We start from the raw sequence: 22,605 nt of genomic DNA on the forward strand, positions 1-22,605 counted from the left end.
ATACTTTGTTAAAGTGACAGTACCTATTAATTAGCAATGCTAATTATTAATTCTGCTCTAATTTGTTGGGTTGGTTTTGTGATAATAAACGGAGACAAAGTTTGTAAAAGGCATCTGACACAGGGGAGGAACTCAATACATATTATGTTTTATTTAAAGTCAAGTTAAAGATAACATAGAGGGCAAATTCAAAGAAATACAAACAAATGATATTCATTGCTAGCTTAAACAATAGCTGCCTTGGAATGTTACTTAGCTAGAGAACAGCCGGACTGCGTATACTTCAAGGAATGTGGAATGGCAGCAAATATGGAAGTAAAAAGAAAAGCATTTCTCTGGCAGAGTAAAAGAAACCCTAGTTAAAAGAGAGCCAGAGCCAAAGCAAAAAGAGTCAAAAATTCAGTTTTGACAATTGATGGACTCTCTGGACCCTATAAGAAAGGCAGGTTCTCATTATTCAAAGGAGTCCCTAGAGGTGCTGATGGATGCCAAGAAAAGCAACAGAAAGAAAGGAAACTGGTACTTGTTGAGGATCTAGTAAGGTGACAATATTTACTACCATTTTAATAGAGAAGGAAAGAGGTCACGTAGCTAAGAGTCAGGCTATGAACACACAGCTATCTAGCTCAAACTCTTAGAAACAGAATGATAGGGTGGAAGCCAAACAGGCGAGGTGAATAGTGACTGAGACAGTGAACACAGTGGTGAACAGCACACACTAAGGGGGAGAAGCAGGAGCTACAAGAGAGGGAGTGAGAACAGCTCTGGAAATGGGTGAATGCAGTGCCCACAAAGGCAAGTGTCCTCTGGATGAGGACATGCAGCCTGGGGTGGACAGTGACGGAGAGAAAAATGGCTTCTGACTGCCTGCTCTTCCCTGATATAGCTCACGGAAGGGAGTCTCTTAATATTGTGTTGGGCTTCCTTTTTATACTCATGGGAAAGCTCCAATTTCTCAGAATCTTTGGGTTCTCTCTTATCCATTGTCTCCATGTGTTGCCTGAAGCCCTGGCACGAAAAATTTTCCCAACCACTTTTTCCTATTGTAACAAAAGGATCTGACGGAGGCTTTCTCTCCAGTACAGACCCAAGGGTCTTTAAATCTTTTGGACAGCCTCTATTTCCTATTAGACTCACTCTGCCTTAAGCCTCCAGAATGTTCTCTTTTGACTAGTGAGTGGAAAGGGAAGCTAAAATCATGGCATCACGAGCTTATAGACCAGGATTTCTCCAAGACCACCTTTTCTCTGAGTGTATTTGAGTCATCCTAGCAATTCTGGGGCTTCCCTTTTGAGACCTAAGGTCACCCTCTTTGAGACTGTATTCTTTATGTTTGAGGGCTACAAAGAAATCCCTGTAGATTCAATTTGCTCAGCTTGTATTTTAAGTAATGATAGGAAACAGCCTGCTCTTTTTAAGGTACAGAAACTTCTAGAGATCTTGAGCGGAGGAAGGCTATAAACCTATAACTTAATAGGTGCTTTGTTAGAACATTGATTTTGAGTTGTTAACTAAGATTTTACCCCTGAGATGAGGAGTGAACTGGAGTGCTCCAGAGTTATTGGAAGTGTCTACTTGAACACCGGAAAAATCTTTGCCTCAAATAAGTTGGGAATGGTGACATTGTTGACACAAAGCCATTCAGATGGTAACGAGCAGAATGACTTATCTGCTTCTTAGGATGGCTGGAAAACCATATCATCAGCGTAGACGAGGATGTTTGTCTACCTCTCTGCTGTCGTTCAAAGTCATGGACAAATTGAACCAGGTTTTTTTTTTTTTTCTTTTTTTAATAAAAGCTAAAATGTCAGGGAACAGAACACAAACAAGGGTGGCATAGGGCATTGACCTAGCTGGCCATGAAAAGCAAATTTGAATTTCTTTGTAAATTTGGACCTTGCAGTTGCCAGTGAGTGTTAGCAAATACCCCACTATCTCTCCTTGCTGTAGAAAACCACAATTCTCTATTTTATACAAACATCACTAAAGTGGGTAGGAACAATAATAAAATGGATTTTCATCAAAGGATGTCCTTTTCAAAAAATATAACCTTGAATTTCTTTTCCTAACAGATTTTTGTAATATAGAGAGGAACGAAATGGTCCAACCCATAGGAGGAGGAGGAGGCTTATCATAGTAAAATCAGTCTTATTACCAAGTATTCCCACTAAATAAAGAATGCTAGAATCACAGACTTAGAGCGGAAGAAACCATAGAAGTCATCTGGTCTAACCAAGGTCACAGGAGGTAATGTAAGGGGCCAAGATCCATACTGGTGTCAGCCTAGGAACTACTGTTCCCTGCTGAGACCCTGGACAGGTCACTGGGGCTAATTAAACTGATAAAATGTGTGTGCTAGACTAAATAGGCTTTCAAGCTATTCTACGGTTCTATTTTAATGTTTTCATAATCTTTAAAACATGTTTGTAAAATATGAAGAACTTGATAAACATCCTTTTAACCATTGTATATGCCTAATTATAGCACACTGGACACTGCTGTATTAACTCATTCTTATGCAGTCCTCAGGACAAACTGCTCCCATTTTTAATCAATGAGATTGCCTGTCTACAATTTGCAATTTGTTGTCTGTCTTAATCAGGAACGCCTCAAGAACTGTAAGCTAAAATAATATTCAGAAATAAATTGGATGGTCAGGCATCTAAAATCATTTTCCATATTTTATGCGCTAAAATTTCTACTCAACAAAATAGCCATGTGCTTACTAATTGCTATTATAACAGTTAGATGCTAATGTTTTAATTAAAATTAATTAATACTAACACAACACATCGAGTTTTTAAAAATTTATTTTATGATTAGGATCTCTCATACCACTTTGTTTGGAAAAAAGAGCATTGCTGCTAAAAAGTGAAGACGATAAGATTAGATAATTTAGCACAAGCATAGCACTTTTTAAAATAAAATGCCTTACATAAATTAACTCATTGAATTTTCCCAACACCCCAAGAGGTAGATTATATTAATGCCATTTTAGAGATGAGAAAACTGAGGCACAGGGAGGTTGAGAAAATTGTCCTAGATTAGCAAGCTATTGAGCTAGAATGTAACCTGGGCAGTCTGGTCCCAGAACATGGACTGTTAACTCCAACTCTCACTACATCTCCTGATGACCTCATGGGTGCCTGGTGACCCTAACTTTGTAAGACATTTCCCTTCTTGGCAAGAACCCTGTCTATCTGTTTGTTTGACCCTCTTTCACTGTCAGGGAGCTCCCCACCTGCTGAAGAGGCCATTCATCCCTGAAAGACTCTGACTTGTAACAAACCCTCCCTTTGGAAACCACTCTCTGTGTACCCTCCACCCTCCACCAGTGCTCCAAACTCTGATCTCTGGAGACCTTTGGACACTGGGCTGTCCCACTTCCTTTCTAATATTTTCCATTTGGTTTGACGTTTTTGCCTAAAACAGTCCTTTTCCTCAACATTATCCCCTCTTTGTCAGGACTATGGGATGAGACTCTGGTGCAAGGAAAGCCCTAGATTTCCAGCTCCAAAGATGAATGATCTAGAATAACTTTACTGATGTACAGTATCAAAAATATATTTTCAGTATTGGACCTTTTCTAGCATTTGGTTTTCCAGAGAAAACAGGGGCTTGAAAATACCCCTTTCATGAATCTTCTTTCTATGACAAAGTATTTGCCTTTTTCACTCTTCTATTAAAAAGATGACATAAGAAATTTTATACTGTGAAAAAAGATAAAATTACTATTAAATAGCAATGACACTGAGTAATAACTGGAAACTCTGTCTTTGGAATCATGCTTTCCTGGGGTTCCAATCCTGTTGGCCACTCTGGCTGTGTGACCTTAGGCAAGGTGCTTAAATTAAAAAAATTATAGTAATTTAAGCCACAAGAGGAAAGCATTTCTCACAGTACTTGGAATAAGAGTTTGCGATTGTTGTTAACAATTACAGTATAAAGATCTGGAGTGTTTAACAGGAAGAAAAGACATGCTAGATGGCTCTAAATATTGGAGGCTTTGTCACATGGAAGAAAGATGTCCTCTTCGTGGTCACAAGAGGCTGGACAGGGACCAACAGGGGGATTGTACAGAAAGACCTATCACATTACTGGTCCCTGGACTAGAAAGTTGCTTTTTTTTACTGCTTTTCAAATCTTCCCCAAATATTACTATTTGGTGGCTAAAAAAGAGTACCATTTTTTTTTTCTTGACCTGTCTCTGCTGAAAAAGGCCAGTAATATACATTGTGAGATGTATTATTCTTCATGACACTAAAGTAAACTTTATTTTGAATAAGAAAAAATATACCTGAATATATTTTAATGCTTTCTGGCTTGCTCTTTTTGCTAAATGGGTTACTTGTAATTGACCTAGACCATCTTATAAGAATTAGCAGATGAGAATCCCCAGGGATATATTGGCAGTAGGTCAGGATTACATAAAGCCACAAGATAAAGATCATAATTCTTTGTTGATTAACATTTTAATTTAACTGGAAGTCTTTTAAAATATTTAAATCCCAACATTATTATCGACCTTGTGTTCAAGTTACATCTAAGTGTCTTGAGCAAAGAACATACAAAATTTAGCTCTGTATGCCTTTCAGAACTAGCACACACTAAGTGATAATAATTCTTGAATTAAGTAAAATTTTATGGCTGCAACTGGGCTTCCTTTTCAGTTTACAGAATGTCTCATTTGGACATCGAAGAAATTAGAGCCTAGGTCCACATGGAGTGAAATTTTGTGGTTTAGTGCATTTTTGCTTCTGTATTGCAAATGAGGTGTTTATGTCAAAGAGATACTTTCTTAGCTTCAGTGGATGTCACTCCTGAGTTATATCTGGCTTACTGGAACTCTCTCCCATCCCCCATGCAAGTCACCAGGATTTACTTCAAAATTACAGTTTACAAAGGTGATGAAAGTACTCATCTTTTCTTCTTAGGCAAAGGGAATGGTAGGATGAACTTCTGTTCAACATTACGGACATTCCTCTGTATGTGGTTCTTCTAGGTAAATGGTGGATTATAATTTCCCACCCCTCTGAAGTTAGCTGTGACCATGTGCCTAGTTCTGGCCAATGGGATGTATGTGGGAGTGGCATGAATCACTTCCAGGTTGAAAGATTTAATTGCTGGTGCTCAACTCTCCAAACTTTTCTTCCTCTGCCAGAGCAAATCTTGCAGACTTTGGGTGAGATGGCAGCTGCCTAAGGTGGTGGAGCCTCCACCAACCTGGGACCCTGAAGGACTATGATAAACAGAGGTCTTGTTGGTCCTTGAAGGACTGGAATGAAAAAGAAATCTTTGTTTTAAGTCACTGATATTTTGTCCTTATTTGTCACTCAAGCATAACACAGACTATTTTTCTTGATACAGAACTTCTGGTTAAATTTTTAAACCTACAGCCAAAAAATTATGTAGAATTTCATGCTAGGTGACAAAGACTAGATCATACTAATTTCTAATATCTGGTAGGTCAAACTATGTTCTGAATTCTTTCTTTCTAATGCCTGATAGAGAGTGTGCTATTGCATTGCTATATCATAAATTAAAATTACTATGACTATTAGAATAATAAAGTTTGAAATGGAGTAGTTGAAATTGCTTAAAAAGACTTTTTCTTTATTATATAGAAAAGACAAACTGTTAATAGACACAGAATGCTACTTGACAATTCCACGTGCAGTTCATGATTTTCATGTATACTTTTAGTCTCCTAGGGTTCAGACTTTAACTTCGCGTTTCTGGGTTATGAGACATAGTTTGGAAAGCTCCATGCAGGTCCCTGTAAGGAACCTACAAGACATTTCATCACAACTTCTATGTATCACACAAAGCCAGAATAAAACAGAAGTCCACAAGTAACCAAATGGCCTTCAGCCTTCTAAAAATACAACCTGGAGAATCCTGCATTCATTTGTCCCCACTGCATACTATCAGCTCAACATGATACTACACAAGAATAACCATGTCCTGCAAAAAACTAGAAATTACACATTGACAATCCTGACCTTCACTGCTGCCCCAAGTACGGTGCTGCCCCCACTTTTGGCTATTATCCTCTCACTACTAAATATCTCAAAGAAGCACCAACTTTCAAACAACCATGTCTCTTAACCTTTAGCCACGGACTCCCACCCTTGCTAGTTACTGAGATTTTCTCCCTTGAAGATGCTAATGACTTCATTTTACCCTGTATCAAATGGGGTCTTCTCATTCATTCCCAAGAGCACTGCTCATGCCTCACCTCCTGAATTGTTCTCTGCCTTTGCACCCACCTTGGCCCTCCATGCTCTCCTTTCTTCCTTTCCTCTACTTGTTTCCTAACTGTGGGCTTCCAAAGTCTCAGTTCGATTCTTAATACTCTTTAGATTCGTGTTTGCAAATATTTAACATGGGATGGCAGGGAGAAGGGCCAAAGGCTCAGTTCTTGACTGTACTTTCTCAATCTATACAGCCCAGGATGTCTTCTGAAAGCCAATCTCTTTTTTTTTTCTTATTAGTCATCAATTTTATACACATCAGTGTATACATGTCAATCCCAATCGCCCAATTCATCACACCACCATCCCCACCCCCCCACAGCTTTCCCCCCTTGGTGTCCATACGTTTGTTCTCTACATCTGTGTCTCAATTTCTGCCCTGCAAACCGGTTCATCTGTACCATTTTTCTAGGTTCCACATATACGCGTTAATATACGATATTTGTTTTTCTCTTTCTGACTTACTTCACTCTGTATGACAGTCTCTAGATCCATCCACATCTCAACAAATGACCCAATTTCATTCCTTTTTATGGCTGAGTAATATTCCACTGTATATATGTACCACATTATCTTTATCCATTCGTCTGTCGATGGGCATTTAGGTTGCTTCCATGACCTGGCTATTGTAAATAGTGTTGCAATGAACATTGGGGTGCATGTGTCTTTTTGAATTGTGGTTTTCTCTGGGTATATGCCCAGTAGTGGGATTGCTGGATCATATGGTAATTCTATTTTTAGTTTTTTAAGGAACCTCCATACTGTGCTCCATAGTGTGAAAGCCAATCTTGTAAAGAATTTGTTAGTAAAGGAACTTTCATCTAAAACTTCAAAAACAAGTGTCCTGAAAGTAAACAAGAAGTTAAAGATCTGTAAACAATGCTTAAAAAGAGTTAATCAGACTTGAAACTAGCACTGATCACTGATTCCCTACTACCTCCTAACAGTGGGTGTTCTCTCAAGCTAATTGTTCACTCTCTGTTTTCTATTTATTCTGTTGCCATCAGTAAATTCATCTACTTATTCTCACCTGAATTTCTAATACAAAAGACCACAATCTTAACTAGTTCTTTAGGTGTCTGTGTTTTCCAGCTAAAGTCCATGGATTATATATGAAAAGCATTCTGCTAATTATTGTCTTTTCTCTTTTTTTACTCATCCTCCAGGAAATTCAGAAACGATACTAAGGCAGGAATGCCCAAGTTTCTCGAAGAAATAAAATCTGAATCTAGAAAGCAGTTTTGAGGGTGAAAACAGATGTCATTCAAAGCTCTTCTCTTAGGAACCTGCTTAAATGTGAGAAATTCCTGAATAGAAGGGAATGCTGGGCCAGTAATCAAACTTGCAGGTCTCTCACCTCACAGGTCCTCCTGTGGTTCTGGGATGTCATGGGAATTGAGGAGAGAGGTGGGAGCCTATGACTCCTGGGGGACCGGTGGGGGTCAGGGGAGTTGAAGGCACAGCTGCAGGATTGCTAGGAAGAGCTAAGCAAAGAAAGATTTCTTTGTGCTGGTCCCCACCCATGATAGAGAGTCAAGAAGCTAAGAATGCAGGGACAATGTAGCAGAAGATGGTGGGAGCTTCAGTCCAGGGATGGAAATAAGAAATAACTGGAATGAAATAAAATGGAGGAGGAGGAGGAGGTACTGACATCTGTTGACTATCTCTGTACTTCATTTATCCTTATTTCATTTAATTTTTATACTAACTACGAGGCAGCTATTATTTTTTCCCATTTTACCTGAGTTGAAGGACAGTTTCAGAAAAGTTAATCAATTTGTTGATGATCACATGACAGACCTGGACAAAACTCTGGTCTGCCTCCAAAGCCCACGTACTTTCCACTGAACCAGGATAACAGAAGGTGATGAGCAAGAGCTTCAGGACAGACAGACAGACCTCACTGAGATCTGAGTTCTGACTCTGCCATTTCCCAGCTGGATGACCTTGGTAAGTTTCTTAAGCTTGTGAAACAGTAATTTCCTCATCTATGAAACGGATGCATAATAGTGCCTACCTCATAGATTTTCAAGGGTCAAATGAGATAATTCATGAAAATGCATACATTGAAAGTGCCACAGACTAAGGACCTAATAAACATAAACTCCCTTTTTATTATGATTGTGTTTTTTTTTTTTTTTTAGTATCACCTCTGCCACATGTTCCTGTTCCAAATCATGCTGCTGGGAAAGAATAGTATTTTCTTTCTTTGATAATTGGCAATCTTTGTACAGTCTGTTTTTGACTCCCTATTAATTAAAGCATTTGGTAACCAGAAGATCACGTGTTCCAACCAATCCACGATGTGTTTCCTTTAGAGAAAGATAGATATAGGAGAAAACAGACCATTCTTTCAGCCTTCCAGCACACTCACCGTTGTCAATTGGTCCATTTTTACTTTCACAGAAAACCCAACTGCTATCTTCAAGACCATCTTCTCACATGATTACTTTTGCCAGATAGCTTTTCATTTTCCAGGGTGCCTCAAATAAAGCCTGTGTGTGTGTGCGTGTGTGTGTATGTGTGTGTGTGTGTGTTCCCACCCAATAAATCTCCCACTTGGCAGGGAGTGTTGATGGTTTCTGTGAAAGGGTCTTTGTGTCCCTTTTTGTCTAAGAAGCTTTTTCATTAGAAGCCTGGAAGTTAAGGTAAGTGCCACAGGGATTCGAGGATCTCTTGGCTTTTCTCTGATGTCCAAATTATCTCCTGGAAAAATGAAGTCCTACATTCCCTGAAGCCAGTTAATAGCAGTGACAGCTGTGAGAGCTTCAAATCTGGCCTTAATTAATGGGCAGTACACAAATGTGACCAAAGCATATTTGCAGAGAAGAGGCTTTAAATAGCATCAAATGTTTGTGAGCAGAAGGCCATGCAATGGCAGGAAATATCTGACCATCTTAATGGGATCAGGCTTTTGTGTGCAAACAATGGTGAGCAAAACCACAGCCCAGCTGAGAGCCATTAGAATAGCTTCCATTTGTGGCAGTGTGGAAAGGCTCTTCACTGCTCATCAGAACAAAACAATGAAATTGTGGGGTCATGCAACTGTAACAAAACTGGGTGCCCAAATGAGTGTTAGTACAGTTTACGTGGACTGGGCTTCCCTTTGACCTTGCTGCCACCCTGGGCACAGAGGAGCATCACTGCCTTCAAGAAACTCTTCCCGCGGGTCTCCCTGGTGGCGCAAGTGGTTGAGAGTCCGCCTGCCGATGCAGGGGATACGGGTTCGTGCCCCGGTCTGGGAGGATCCCATATGCCGCGGAGCGGCTGGGCCCGTGAGCCATGGCCGCTGAGCCTGCGCGTCCGGAGCCTGCGCGTCCGGAGCCTGTGCTCCGCAACGGGGGAGGCCGCAACAGTGAGAGGCCCGCATACCGCAAAAAAAAAAAAAAAAAAAAAAAAAAAAAAAAAAAAAAAAGAAACTCTTCCCGGGCTTCCTTGGTGGCACAGTGGTTGAGAGTCCGTCCGCCTGCTGATAGAGGGGACACGGGTTCGTGCCCCGGTCTGGGAAGATCCCACATGCCGCGGAGCGTATAGGCCCGTGAGCCATGGCCGCTGAGCCTGCGCGTCCGGAGCCTGTGCTCCGCAACGGGAGAGGCCACAGCGGTGAGAGGCCCGCGTACCGCAAAAAAAAAAAAAAAAAAAGAAACTCTTCCCTTCACCTCTGAGGCCAGTTTTTCCCTCTCCTTTCAGATCAACCTATCTCCAACTTGCTCCTCTCATCTCCTCAATGAGTTAGTCCCCAAGCTACAATTCTTCTTCTCTGTCCACATCTGCCATGTGACTGATCACCCTGGGGGAGACTCCTCCCAAATTACATAAGGATTTAAAAATGTCACTTGTCCAGCTGTGGCCAAAGTACCGGGTGTGTCATTGGGTTGTGGATGTTCTCACGCTTCCCTAAATACTTATATTGAAGACAGCAGAGACCTGAACATGTGAGTATGACATTCATTCATTCATTTCAGACACTTGCATTTCCAGATACAGATCTAGAAGCTGGCGATGCACACAGAACACTCCGTGTTCTCAAGGAACTTATAAAAACCCTCCTCCTTGTCACTGCAGCAACTGACATGGGCTGGGTATACCAAGCACTCTGCCAGGTGCTCCACTTACACGATCTCACGTATCCCTCAGAACAACCCAGTGAAGTGGCTACTATTATTATTTCATTTGACAGAGGACAAAACTGAATTTTGAGTGGGAGGGCAATCAGATAACTTTCCCCAAGTTAGGGAGCCAGTAAGCAGCAGAATTTGGACTAGAATAGGCTTTCCGTTGTCAGATCTCATGCCCTAATCCCTTATGCTATGTTGACTTTCCTTTCTGGTCATCTGCTTCCCAGTTTAGTGGAGGGAAATAGACAAAGAAGTTCACAATCACTGATCATTGATAATTATAACATCATTGATAATTATAACCCAGCAGGAAAAAGAACTAATAGGAGGACATATTAATAATCTATACCAACACCCAGGGGAGCTGCATCTTCAAGGAATCAAAATTTATCCCTTCAAGAGAAATACTGCTCTTGATTTCAAGTCACCATCTTTCCACAGTTACCCCTGTCTTCACACAGTGGAGTCATTCTCACAAGTGGGGATGCTTATTTGTACACCCAATAGATGGGGGCTAACCTAGAATAAGAATCTGAAGAAACTAAATTTGGGGGCAATGTGACAAAATATTCCTGGAAGCAATTTTCCTGTTGAGCGTCAACCAATGCCTAGGAATTCCAAAGAGTTTGATTTTGGAGCAGTTTGTCTTTTAGTTGCTTTTTTCCTTTAGGAACTCTTTTCTTTCCTGTCTCACCTTGATCCCCGAAAAAAAGGACAAATTGTTAGCTAAGGTGCCAAACTGGGGAGACCTGTAATAAAATAACTGCCTTAGACAAAGTCTGTCGTAGTAATTAGGAGATTTGTTGCAGCAATAGGTCAGACAAGAGCTGAAAGGACCTAGAGTTCAACTTCTCCTCACTCATGAATTAGCCCCTATCATTGGCCTCTGTGCCCCCAGGAGAAAATTTCACATGTAAGCTGTTTGTATAGTCTTTTTATTAATGTAAGTAAACAAGACCCTACGTGAGATGCAAAAAAGAAATTAACCAGGACCAGGCAATATTTCCAAATCACTGACAGCACTTGCTGGGAAAACAAAACTTTATATTTAAAACATAACAGGAAAAAAGTGTGCAACACTTCAGTCCAAGACATATAAACTGTGGATGGGGAGTTCATTCAACCAACACTTAGAGTGACTTGAAAACATACAGACATTTAAAACCCAAGCAAAGTAAGCCAGTCCAGGCTCTCTGGTGGTGGGAACCAAAACTAACAATTCTGACACACTGGGAGACCACAGGGGGTCCAAAGAAGTAGATTCTGGCCATATGGCTTCTGGATTTCACCCTGTTGGTTCCAGAGAACCTCTGGAAATTTTAATCAGGAGTCACATGACCCTAGTAACACCTGGAGAGATGTCAGCTTCATGACACAGCAAGGTAGACTTACAGGGGGTGTGACTGGTGACACAGAACTCAGGTAATACCAACAAAGATGGGAAGCTGGGGGCCATATTTTCAAAAGACATTTCCATGGAACAGGTAACAGAACTTCTTGACCCACTGGATGTTGTGGCCAAAGAATAAATAATGATAGTAGCTAATATTTAGCGAGCACTGTACTTAATACTTTTCATGGATTATCTCATTCAATTCTTCTACCAGCTTTATGAGATAGGCATGATGATTATCCTCATTTTACAGATGGAAAACTGAGGCCCAGGTAGGTCAAGCAGCCTACTTCTCTAAGATCTCTCCACTAGTAAGACATGGACTCAAGAACTGAACACAACTCTAGTGACTCCATGCTCTTAATCTCTCTGCCGTAGTAGAAATCTGAGTGCAAAACGACAGGAGGATTTCTAGCTTAGGATATGAGATGGGATGGTAGCATCCTGAACTGAAACCCAGAAGTCTGACACTAAAGCATCCCACTGTTTTTCTTATCCCTTTAGTATAGGACTTATGTTACCACAGAGGAAAATGGAGGAACATCACAAGACCCCTAAGCCAACACTGCTGAAGCCATTTCCTAACCCTAGGTTAATTGGAACCAAGTGGCCAAGAAGGAATGACTTCTCTGCCTCAGGGCTGCTTCCCCTCCTGGTCTGTCTCTCCCTCTTTCCCTTTTCCCTGAGGCCTCAGAGGCTCAGCTGACTTTTCTTTTTAGTATCTCCAAGACACATTCTACCCCTTTAAGATTCCTCCTCTCTCACAGCCTGGCTGTGAGGTGTAACTGGGTCTCCCTGACCCTTCCCAGCACAGGGCTTCTTCATTTCAAGGTTCTTCTAACCACTAAGGAAGAAAAAAGAGCAAACACAAGAGCTTCAGCTGGTCATCTGTCCTTCTTGGTCTTTCCTTTCTGACTCCCATTATTAATGAAATGGCGATGTTCTAAGGTCCATGTTCTTCTTAGTCCTTTGATGGAGGTCATGAAACAGTCCTTCTTTTCAAAGTTCTCTCTTTCTCAACACTGAGTGTATACTAGAATCACCTGGGGGTCTTTTAAAGCCATTGATGCCTGGGTCTTTCCCCCAAGACTCTGACTTGGTCTGGCACAGGCCTGGCCATGGTCATTTGTTGAACTGTCTCAGGTGACTCACTACTCTGGGTCCCATAAACGCTGCCTCTTACAAGGATCCCTTTCCAAGTCCATCCAAAGCAACAGTTCTCAAATGGGGGTTTGGGGGAGGTTTTTCCTTCCCTCAGGGAACATTTAGAAATGTCTGGAGACATTTTTTTTTTTTTTTTTTTTTTTTGCGGTACGCGGGCCTCTCACTGTTGTGGCCTCTCCCGTTGCGGAGCACAGGCTCTGGACGTGCAGGCTCAGTGGCCATGGCTCATGGGCCCAGCCGCTCCGCGGCATGTGGGATCTTCCCGGACCGAGGCACGAACCCATGTCCCCTGCATCAGCAGGCGGATTCTCTACCACTGCACCACCAGGGAAGCCCTGGAGACATTTTTGATTGTACAATCGATGGAGGCAGGGGGAATGTGCTACTGACACCTGGTGGATGGAGGCCAGGGATGCTGCTAGACATCCTACAATGCACAGGACAGCCCCACAGCCAATAATTATTGGTCCAAAATGTGAATAGTGCCACTGTTGAGAAACCCCTCTATAACGGAACTAGAGACACACACTGGTGCATTCAAACACCCTCACACCTGTGAGGGGCTCCCCGGGGCTGTGAGAGGCCCTATTTGGAAGGCCTCAGTCTTTGTGAGGCTCCTTCTTTCCTGGACAGCCTGCCTGTTATTACCGTTCTGGAAACGTTACAGCGAAGGTTGTTTTTGCCATATCCTTATGGACGCTGTGCCTGAGAAGGTGGGGAGAAACCCTGCTCTGTCTTCAGGGGAGGAAACTGCACTTTGTATCCTATTCACAGTCATGCTCAGAACGCTCACACCTCTTTAATTACATGAAGAAAATTCTCAAGGAAAGCAAGACAAGAAACAAGAACACTGAAATGGGAGGTAAAATATAAACAAATGTTTTGGCTGATGTACCACCCATTTTTTAATCACAAAGTGTGTTTTCAGAGTGTACTGAGCTCTGCCTGGAATGGCTCGAATTAAAGATCAAAGGAGACAGAACAGAGCTCTGTGCCAATTTCACATCTCCCTGCCCCTCCCTGGAAAATCCTTGTGGTCATCCATTCGCCTAAAAAGTGCTTGTCTGAAGCACTATTTAAGCAAGCATTGATTAAAGGAGGGTGTTTTTTTTTTTTGTCTGTTTGTTTTCTTTTTTATTGGGGGAATTTTAGAACGTGGTTAGATAGGAACAACTTTTAAGAAAAAAAAGAAAGTGCTCGAGAGTCAGCTTACATGGACATAAGCTTGATGCTTGGAAACTGTTTCCCTTTTTATTGAGCGATTTCAACTTGAGGCAGAAGAAGGAAAGCTGGCTAAGAGGGATGAGGGCCCCTCTCGGAGCAAACAGCGGGCATGACCATGAGGGCTGGCGGGTGTGAAGGAGCCACCATGGGTCCCAGAACCAGCCATCGCCAGTCACAGCGGGCTGGCTATCCTGGGAACCAGACGAACCAAACTCCTGTGAGCTGGGGCTGCAATCGACATATCTCGAAGGAGGAACGTGTACAGAAAGGCTGCTTGAGCAGCTGCCTACAGGATGGATTTTATTGGGGATGGGGACAGGGGACATAAATAAACAAAGAGAAACTTCCAGGGAGGCTGATGCAACAGTCTAGGCGTGGGATGTAGGATGGCGTGGGGCCCGGATGAGGAAAAGGCAAGTCTATGAATATCGCAAAGGAGTAACTGGGAAGCTCTGAGCATCTTCTTATGGATCATATCCTCTAGAGCTGAGCTTCTCAAACTGTCCTCACACACAAGTAAGAAATGATGGTACAACGAGGGAGGTGATAAGAGTTAAGAAGAAGTGAAAACATGGACATGTGATGGGGAGTGCTGGGGACATGCGATGGGGAAGATGCTTTCACTTAGATCAGGGAGGGTGACAATAGCGTGGCCTGAACGACAGGTGTCATCCCTTGAGGACTATGGAGGGAGCACAGAGGCAGAGGGACATCCGGGGAAGGCCCTCAGGTCCCTCGCACCCTCTGTCTTGAAGCAGGACCTGTAACACTTCCAGCGCGTTCAACAGTGCTTGATGTGACGTGTTCAGGTCTCCTCCTGTCTGGCCACTCTCCCTGGACGAGGCCCCGTTTGTCACAGTTCCCGCTGAGACAGGGCCTGGAGATCTGAAGCCAGTTGTCCAGCTGCAGGCTGACTGGGCAGAGAGAGCTGGTTTAGGACACTTCTATTTATGCAGATGGAGCCTCCATTCGTTTTCTGGCAGTTCCACAACATTGTTTACTTATATCGAGCCAACCTGGTGACAGACTGGACATAGAGGCTGACAGAGCAAGAAAAGTCAGGGTATTTCAAGGGTTTGGGGCAGGAAAACTGTAAGTTAGACACGTAACCAAACCCCATGATAACTGTTTTGGTTTAGGCTCACTCCACCGGATTATAAAAGTGACTTGTTTATCCTTCCATTTCAAGTGCCTAGAACAGTCTCCAGGTCTCTGTGGGTATACCTTGGAGATACAGTGGGATTAGTTCACAACCACGGAAATAAAGTAAATATCACAATAAAGCGAGTCACACTAATTTTTTGGTTTTCCAGAGCATATAAAAGTTACATTTACACTGTACTGTAGTCTATTAAGTGTACAATAGCGTTATTTTTTAAATAAAAATACGTGATTGCTAAAAACTGAAAATCATCACCTGACAACACAGGGCTGCCACAACCTTCAATCTGTAAAATAAATAAACAAAGAAACAAGCAATATCTGTGAAGCAAAATAAAGCAAAGTGCAATAAAATGAGGTCTGCCTGTTTTGAGAGGATAGATGATCCTGATGTCCTTGATTATAAATGAATTTGATGACTATATTTCTCAGATGAGAAAATTGAGAAAAAGAGATGTCCCCTGATGTCCATGCACATTTGGGATGTCTCTACTTTGACTCACAGCCACTGCTTGTCCTACTGAGGCATCAGACAGGCTTCTCTGGGAAACAAGAATGGGGCTGGCAGTGAGGGAAATAGGGTTAGTCATCCAGTGGTTCAACTAATATTTATGGGGTGCCCACAGAGACCTGGAGACTGTTCTAGGCACTTGAGATGGAAAGATAAACAAGTCACTTTTATAATCCGGTGGAGTGAGCCTAAACCAAAACAGTTATCATGGGGTTTGGTTACGTGTCTAACTTACAGTTTTCCTGCCCCAAACCCTTGAAATACCCTGACTTTTCTTGCTCTGTCAGCCTCTATGTCCAGTCTGTCACCAGGTTGGCTCGATATGAATAAACAATGTTGTGGAACTGCCAGAAAACGAATGGAGGCTCCATCTGCATAAATAGAAGTGTCCTAAACCAGCTCTCTCTGCCCAGTCAGCCTGCAGCTGGACAACTGGCTTCAGATCTCCAGGCCCTGTCTCAGCGGGAACTGTGACAAACGGGGCCTCGTCCAGGGAGAGTGGCCAGACAGGGGAGGAGACCTGAACACGTCACATCAAGCACTGTTGAACGCGCTGGAAGTGTTACAGGTCCTGCTTCAAGACAGAGGGTGCGAGGGACCTGAGGGCCTTCCCCGGATGTCCCTCTGCCTCTGTGCTCCCTCCATAGTCCTCAAGGGATGACACCTGTCGTTCAGGCCACGCTATTGTCACCCTCCCTGATCTAAGTGAAAGCATCCACCCCATCGCATGTCCCCAGCACTCCCCATCACATGTCCATGTTTTCACTTCTTCTTAACTCTTATCACCTCCCTCGTTGTACCATCATTTCTTACTTGTGTGTGAGGACAGTTTGAGAAGCTCAGCTCTAGAGGATATGATCCATAAGAAGATGCTCAGAGCTTCCCAGTTACTCCTTTGCGATATTCATAGACTTGCCTTTTCCTCATCCGGGCCCCATGCCACCCCACATCCCACGCCTAGACTGTTGCATCAGCCTCCCTGGAAGTTTCTCTTTGTTTATTTATGTCCCCTGTCCCCATCCCCAATAAAATCCATCCTGTAGGCAGCTGCTCAAGCAGCTTTCTGTACACGTTCCTCCTTCGAGATATGTCGATTGCAGCCCCAGCTCACAGGAGTTTGGTTCGTCTGGTTCCCAGGATAGCCAGCCTGCTGTGACTGGCAATGGTTGGTTCTGGGACCCATGGTGGCTCCTTCACATCTGCCAGCCCTCATGGTCATTGATATAGTAATAAAGAATCTTCTTATGCTTCACCTTCCTCCCCCAGAGCACTGGGCCTAGATGATTTTGTAAGTTCTATCAAATGTTCCAGGAACAGATAATCCCCACTTTACAAGTTGTTCCTGAGTACAGAAAAAGAAGAAAAGCTTCCCATTTTATTTAATGACATTAGAATAGCTTTGATTCCAAAACTGGATAAGAACGGTGAAAGAAAAGAAAACAAGAAGCCAATGTTCCCTACTTTAACATACCACAATCTTGAATTAAATGTTAGCTAATGTAATCCAGTAGTGTATTAAAATGGTAATAATTATATTCAAGTGATTTTATCTCAGAATGTAAGGATGGTACAATCTGATAAATATACCAATGTAATTCATTCCATCATTGGTACTAAAGAATAAAAATCATATGGGCATCTCAAAAGATGCTATTTAAATAAAGCATTTGTTAAAGTCCAATTCGTATTTAAGATAAAGCATTCTTAGAAAAACTTAGAAGTAGAAGGGTGTTTCCTAAGCCTGAAAATGGTATCTACCAAAACCTACCCACAGAAAACATCACTCTCAAAGGAGAAAAGTAAGACATATTCCTTTTAGGGTCTGGGAGAAGACAGAGATGCCCAAATTACTGCTGCTCTTTCTTTATGGATGTCCTGGCCAGTGCAGTAACACAGAGAAAGGAAATAAGAAATATAAAGACTGGAAAAGATGAGACAAGACTGCCTTTGTCTGCAGACGGTATGTTTATCTACATAGAAAACCCAAGAAAATCCAAACACTCTTAGAATTAGTCACAGGGTACTGTGAGGTTGCATGATACAAGATACTATGTCAAGGTCAATTGTACTTCTCTATAACCAACAATGAACCACCAAAAAAAGAATATAAAATAACATACTCTTCACAATAGCATCAAAGATGATGAATTATTTAGGAATTAAGTTCAAAGACAAATAAAAGATCTTTATGGAAAATGTATAAAAATCCTCTTAAAGGATAAAAAAGATCTAAGTAGGTGGAAATATGTGACACAATTATGGATGGAAAAATCACATTTGACTTATGCATTTCCCATCCTGGAGAGTGCTCTAGACCTCCTCCAGGGAGCTCTCCCTGACTCTCAGAGGAGAGTTTAGGGACCACCTGTCTGTGCTCTCCCAGTTCCTGTGCCTCTCTGTGTTTGTGCTCTATTATCTGTCAGTCTCAGCCCGCTCCCACAGGCTGTGAGCTCCTGAAGGCAGAGGTTGAATCTTCCTGTCTTTGCACTGCTGACATTTGCACAGTGCTTGGAATATAGTAACTGCTCAACTAAGGTTTATTGCGTGAATAAATAAAAGACAGATCCCTGCTTATATGCTCCCGCTTATTTGCTATCCCTCAAGATAAACACAAGGATCATCTTCATTTAAGAGCAATGGATAAGATAATAAAAATAAACAAGAGGAACTTCAAAAAGATCTATGAATCTTAGAGATTTTTCTTCATCCCTATCTCTACTTTCTAGTTCCCAATTCTGTCCTGTGTTCTCTTGCTCTTTTGAGTGCAGAGTTTTTCAACTTCTTTCTTTCTTCTAGGTGGTACTCCCCACTTCCTTTAAGAAGATCTTTCTTTCTGAGATTCAGCCTTTTGGAAAGCCCCAACGTACCCAATTGGTGACATCATCCTCAAAGACTCCCATAGAATAGACTGTTTATCAAAGGCCTCCACTGGCTCACTGGAAAGGGGTTCTTGAACTCTGGTGAATCTTAGAGGCTGTTACAAAATAAGTATTCCTGGATCCCACTCCAGCCACCAGGAATTAGATTCTCTGGGAGGTGAAGTCCAGGTATGTATGTATTTTGTGTGTTTGTGCCTAATATTTGTCAAGATCAGGTGCGGTATAATGGAGTGTCCCCTGGGTGACTTTGGCCCAAGACATTATTCACACAGCTCCTCTCTGCAGGCAAGCCTGGCAGGGTCTTTTTGATGGACGTGAAGGATGACTTCATGGCACCATATGATTTGGATTCCCGGACAGTGATGACAGTCCATGCCCTTTCCTTAGTCTGAAGCAAGAAATCCATACGAGACTTCCACTTGAAAAAGGAATCATAAAACGAGGACAGGTGTGAAAACAGTATTGGATTTACACATTAACACCAAATGGGTCCAAAACACAGTGTTTCAATTAAGCCACACAGCAAATGCCTTCCATATTGATTATTTTCATAAAGAACTAAAGCTACCACTCTATAGCAAAGAAATGCACTGATAGATTTATTATGTGTCTCCTCCCCACCAAAATAGTACTTTGAAAGGAAAGTATTCCCCCCAAATGTGACTTAAGGTATTTATATTAAAGAGTAGATAGTTTTAAAAATATAAGTATGTTCTTATATTTTGTTGTAGTGGATGCTGTAGTATGTTGTCCAGATTCCCTTCAGGACTGAGGACACAGCTGAGTCCCTCCCCAGGACCTGTCTTCAGGAGAAGGAAGCTGCTTTGTTCAAAGGCTACCCTCCCTTCCTGGGGGCAGCCAGCATCCACTGATTGCTTGATGGAGGGGTACAAAGGCCTGGCCTCCTTGCCTTTATTGGGACAACTCTGAAGGGCCATTCCGGCTCCAGAACTCCCTATAAGATCAGTTGAGGTCTCTGTGGCATCTGCCCATTCCTGCACCCCTCACCTTTCATGGGATATTTTTCCCAAGCACTCTCCCTGATAAACCTTCTGCACACAAATCTCAAAGTCTATTTCCTGGGGAATCCAACCTATGACATCTGTTTGGTTCATGTTACAACTTGATTTTCTGGTTAGATTTTAAACGCTTATGATAAAATATTTGGTCTTAACTACTTTAAGATGCTATAATACCAAGTACAGTGCTAAGCAAAATATATATTGGCTATTTTTCATTTCTACCTTTCAAATACTTCTAACGTTTCTCTTTTATAACATGGGTTCAGCTGTCAGATAACTTAGGCTGAGATCTTCACTCTACCAATTAGGGGAAATCATTTAACTTTTCTAAGTCTCAGTTTCTTCATCTGCAAAATGGGATTAATAATAGTACTTATCTCATAATGTTGCTGTGATGATGATTAAATGATATACTCTATGTAAAGTACTTAGCACTATGCCTGGCACATAATAAGCATGCAATTAATGGTAGCTTTGTTGTTATGAATGGCATAACACTGGCACCACTCTGGTGACCTTAGTTATTATTACTTTAATCATCACTTTACTCCTTGATTGTTATAATAGAAACTGGTCTTCCTGCCTCTTAGTTTTCCTTCACCTTACTCCTTCCCTCCAATTTTATCCAATGCCACTGAATTACTTTCTTTTAACATTGCTTTCATTATATCACTTCTCCACTCAAAATTCTTCAGGGACTCCTGATTACCAAGACCTTTAAAAACTGGCTCTTCTGTAGTCATCCAACCATTTTTCCAATGGAGAAAACTCTTCTTCATTGTCTTTGAACCATTGCTCAGTCTGAATTACTTTCCCTTTTTTTTTTTTAATCAATCCAAACCTGCCCAGATCAAAGTGGACCCTATCAATTAAAATTCCTCTCTATCTAAGTCAATAGCTACCTCTGTCCTGAGTCTAACATCCTCCCACGTTTCTAATACTGTATAGTCAAAGGCAGCCTTAAAGTTCTACATTTTCCTCCGATTTCATAAATGAGTCAAAAAATCTCCCTTGATAAGCTTGTCATCAGGACAGACTACAAAGGTTGCTATTCTGAGCATCTCCATCAGTCCTTAGGTGCTTTTTACATCATTAAAATTTACAAAAGGATAGTACTAAAAAATAGAGTGGACATCTCAAAAAAGAAAAAAAGGTTTAAAAAAAAGTGACTCCCACCCACAAATAACACAAGACCAAATGCTGAGCCACGATGAGGTAATGAGACATATGGAATTTGTCTAAAAGAAGTCAAGTGGCTTCCAGATTTGGAGGTTTGATGCCTCCAACTTATTTTTACTGGTAGAGATTCCATTTTATTAGTAATATTTGGGACATGGTATCAACAGTCGGCAGTTCACAAATTCTTTAAAAAGTCTGTCTCCCAGCAGAAAAGTTTTAATTAAGCTTGACAGAAACTATCTAGAAGCTTTCATAAGTAATTGCTATTACCCAAAATAGGACCAACTCATAAACTGCATGATTTCAGAAATGATGAATCAATAAAAATGTTTACAGAAACAGGATTTTGATTAATTCCTTCAGACTAACAAATTCATGGCACATGTGATAAATTGAGATTTCTACTGTCAATTAGGGAAACCCAGAAATCAAACCCAGCCCTCAAATACGGCTCTTTGGATAACTGATCCCAGATTTTGGCGTTGGAACCACTTTCTAAGCAGCTCCTCCAAGATCAACTGCACCACAGCTCTGGGCTTTGTTCCTGCTATAGTCAGGTTCAAAATTGCTTCAATTCTCATGAATTCATGCTAAGAGCCACAGTGAGACTGACTATAACAACATGCATTGTAATTATTACGGTCTTGATAAATCAAGAAACAAGTCATCCATAAGTAATAATCGCTTCCTTTTATACATATAAGCTCAACAGCAACCAAAATCATTAGCAGTTATAATAAAGTAATATTTCCTCTATTACTAGGGTAAGAATTAACATGGAAGTTCCATTTATCTAGAGCACAAGTAAAACATATTTTTTGTTATACAGCACTGTGCTCATAGCAATTAACTCTTGAGTTTCTACAAGAATCCAAAGAACCTTTGAAGCCATCAACAAATATGAAATTATTTTCACTGCAGTTTCAGTGTCCAAACATATTTACTTGAAGATAATCAATGTGTGACAGCTATAGGAAAAACCAGCTGATCAGAATATCAGTAATTTAACACTTCAATGGAAATTTACATGTAATTATTTAATAGGTACAATATTACTATGTCATTCCCATAAACCATCTTCTATTTTTTCCAAAATGCTCTATACTTAATGAGTGCACAAAATAACCAAATAAGTGAAACAAAGTTAGTGTGTCAGAGCATCTCTGGGCCGAAAGGGACCTTCAGGGACACCCAAACCAATCCCTCCCCTGGGACAATTGTCCTTACAGCTTCTGGGTTGCTTTTATGTTAAAAATCTCCATTAAGTTACAAGAATTGTACATTCTCATTTTCAGTCAGTATTTTGACAGTAATTTTCCATCTTCCTGTAGAAACTCTTGATAAAATAGTACTTATTATGAGTATTTCTCCTGTATTTAACACTGTATTTCACAGCAATCTAAATTACCATCAGTTGTAATTTTTTGGATGTTAAAATGTGAAAAAAAAGTGCATTTTACAACTGAAAACACATGGTCATTTTAGTGTGCAATCATACATGCAAAGAACAAGAAGTCATGAACATGCAGAATTCTGAAGCAAAGGAATCCAGAAATCATTTCATCTAACATCCTACATCACCATTTTTTTTTTTTTTTTTTTTTTCAGTATGCAGGCCTCTCACTGTTGTGGCCTCTCCCGTTGCGGAGCACAGGCTCCCGACGCGCAGGCTCTGCGGCCATGGCTCATGGGCCCAGCCG

General features: G+C 41.4%; 1 protein-coding gene across 2 annotated transcripts in view; it reads right to left on the reverse strand.

Annotated features, from left to right (window-relative positions):
* Positions 1-22,605, reverse strand: part of THSD4 (thrombospondin type 1 domain containing 4) — a 571,330-nt gene that overhangs the window by 109,545 nt on the left and 439,180 nt on the right. The gene's annotated exons all lie outside the window — the stretch shown is intronic.

The sequence above is a fragment of the Mesoplodon densirostris genome, chromosome 4, assembly GCF_025265405.1.
Source record: "Mesoplodon densirostris isolate mMesDen1 chromosome 4, mMesDen1 primary haplotype, whole genome shotgun sequence".
Taxonomy (NCBI): domain Eukaryota; kingdom Metazoa; phylum Chordata; class Mammalia; order Artiodactyla; family Ziphiidae; genus Mesoplodon; species Mesoplodon densirostris.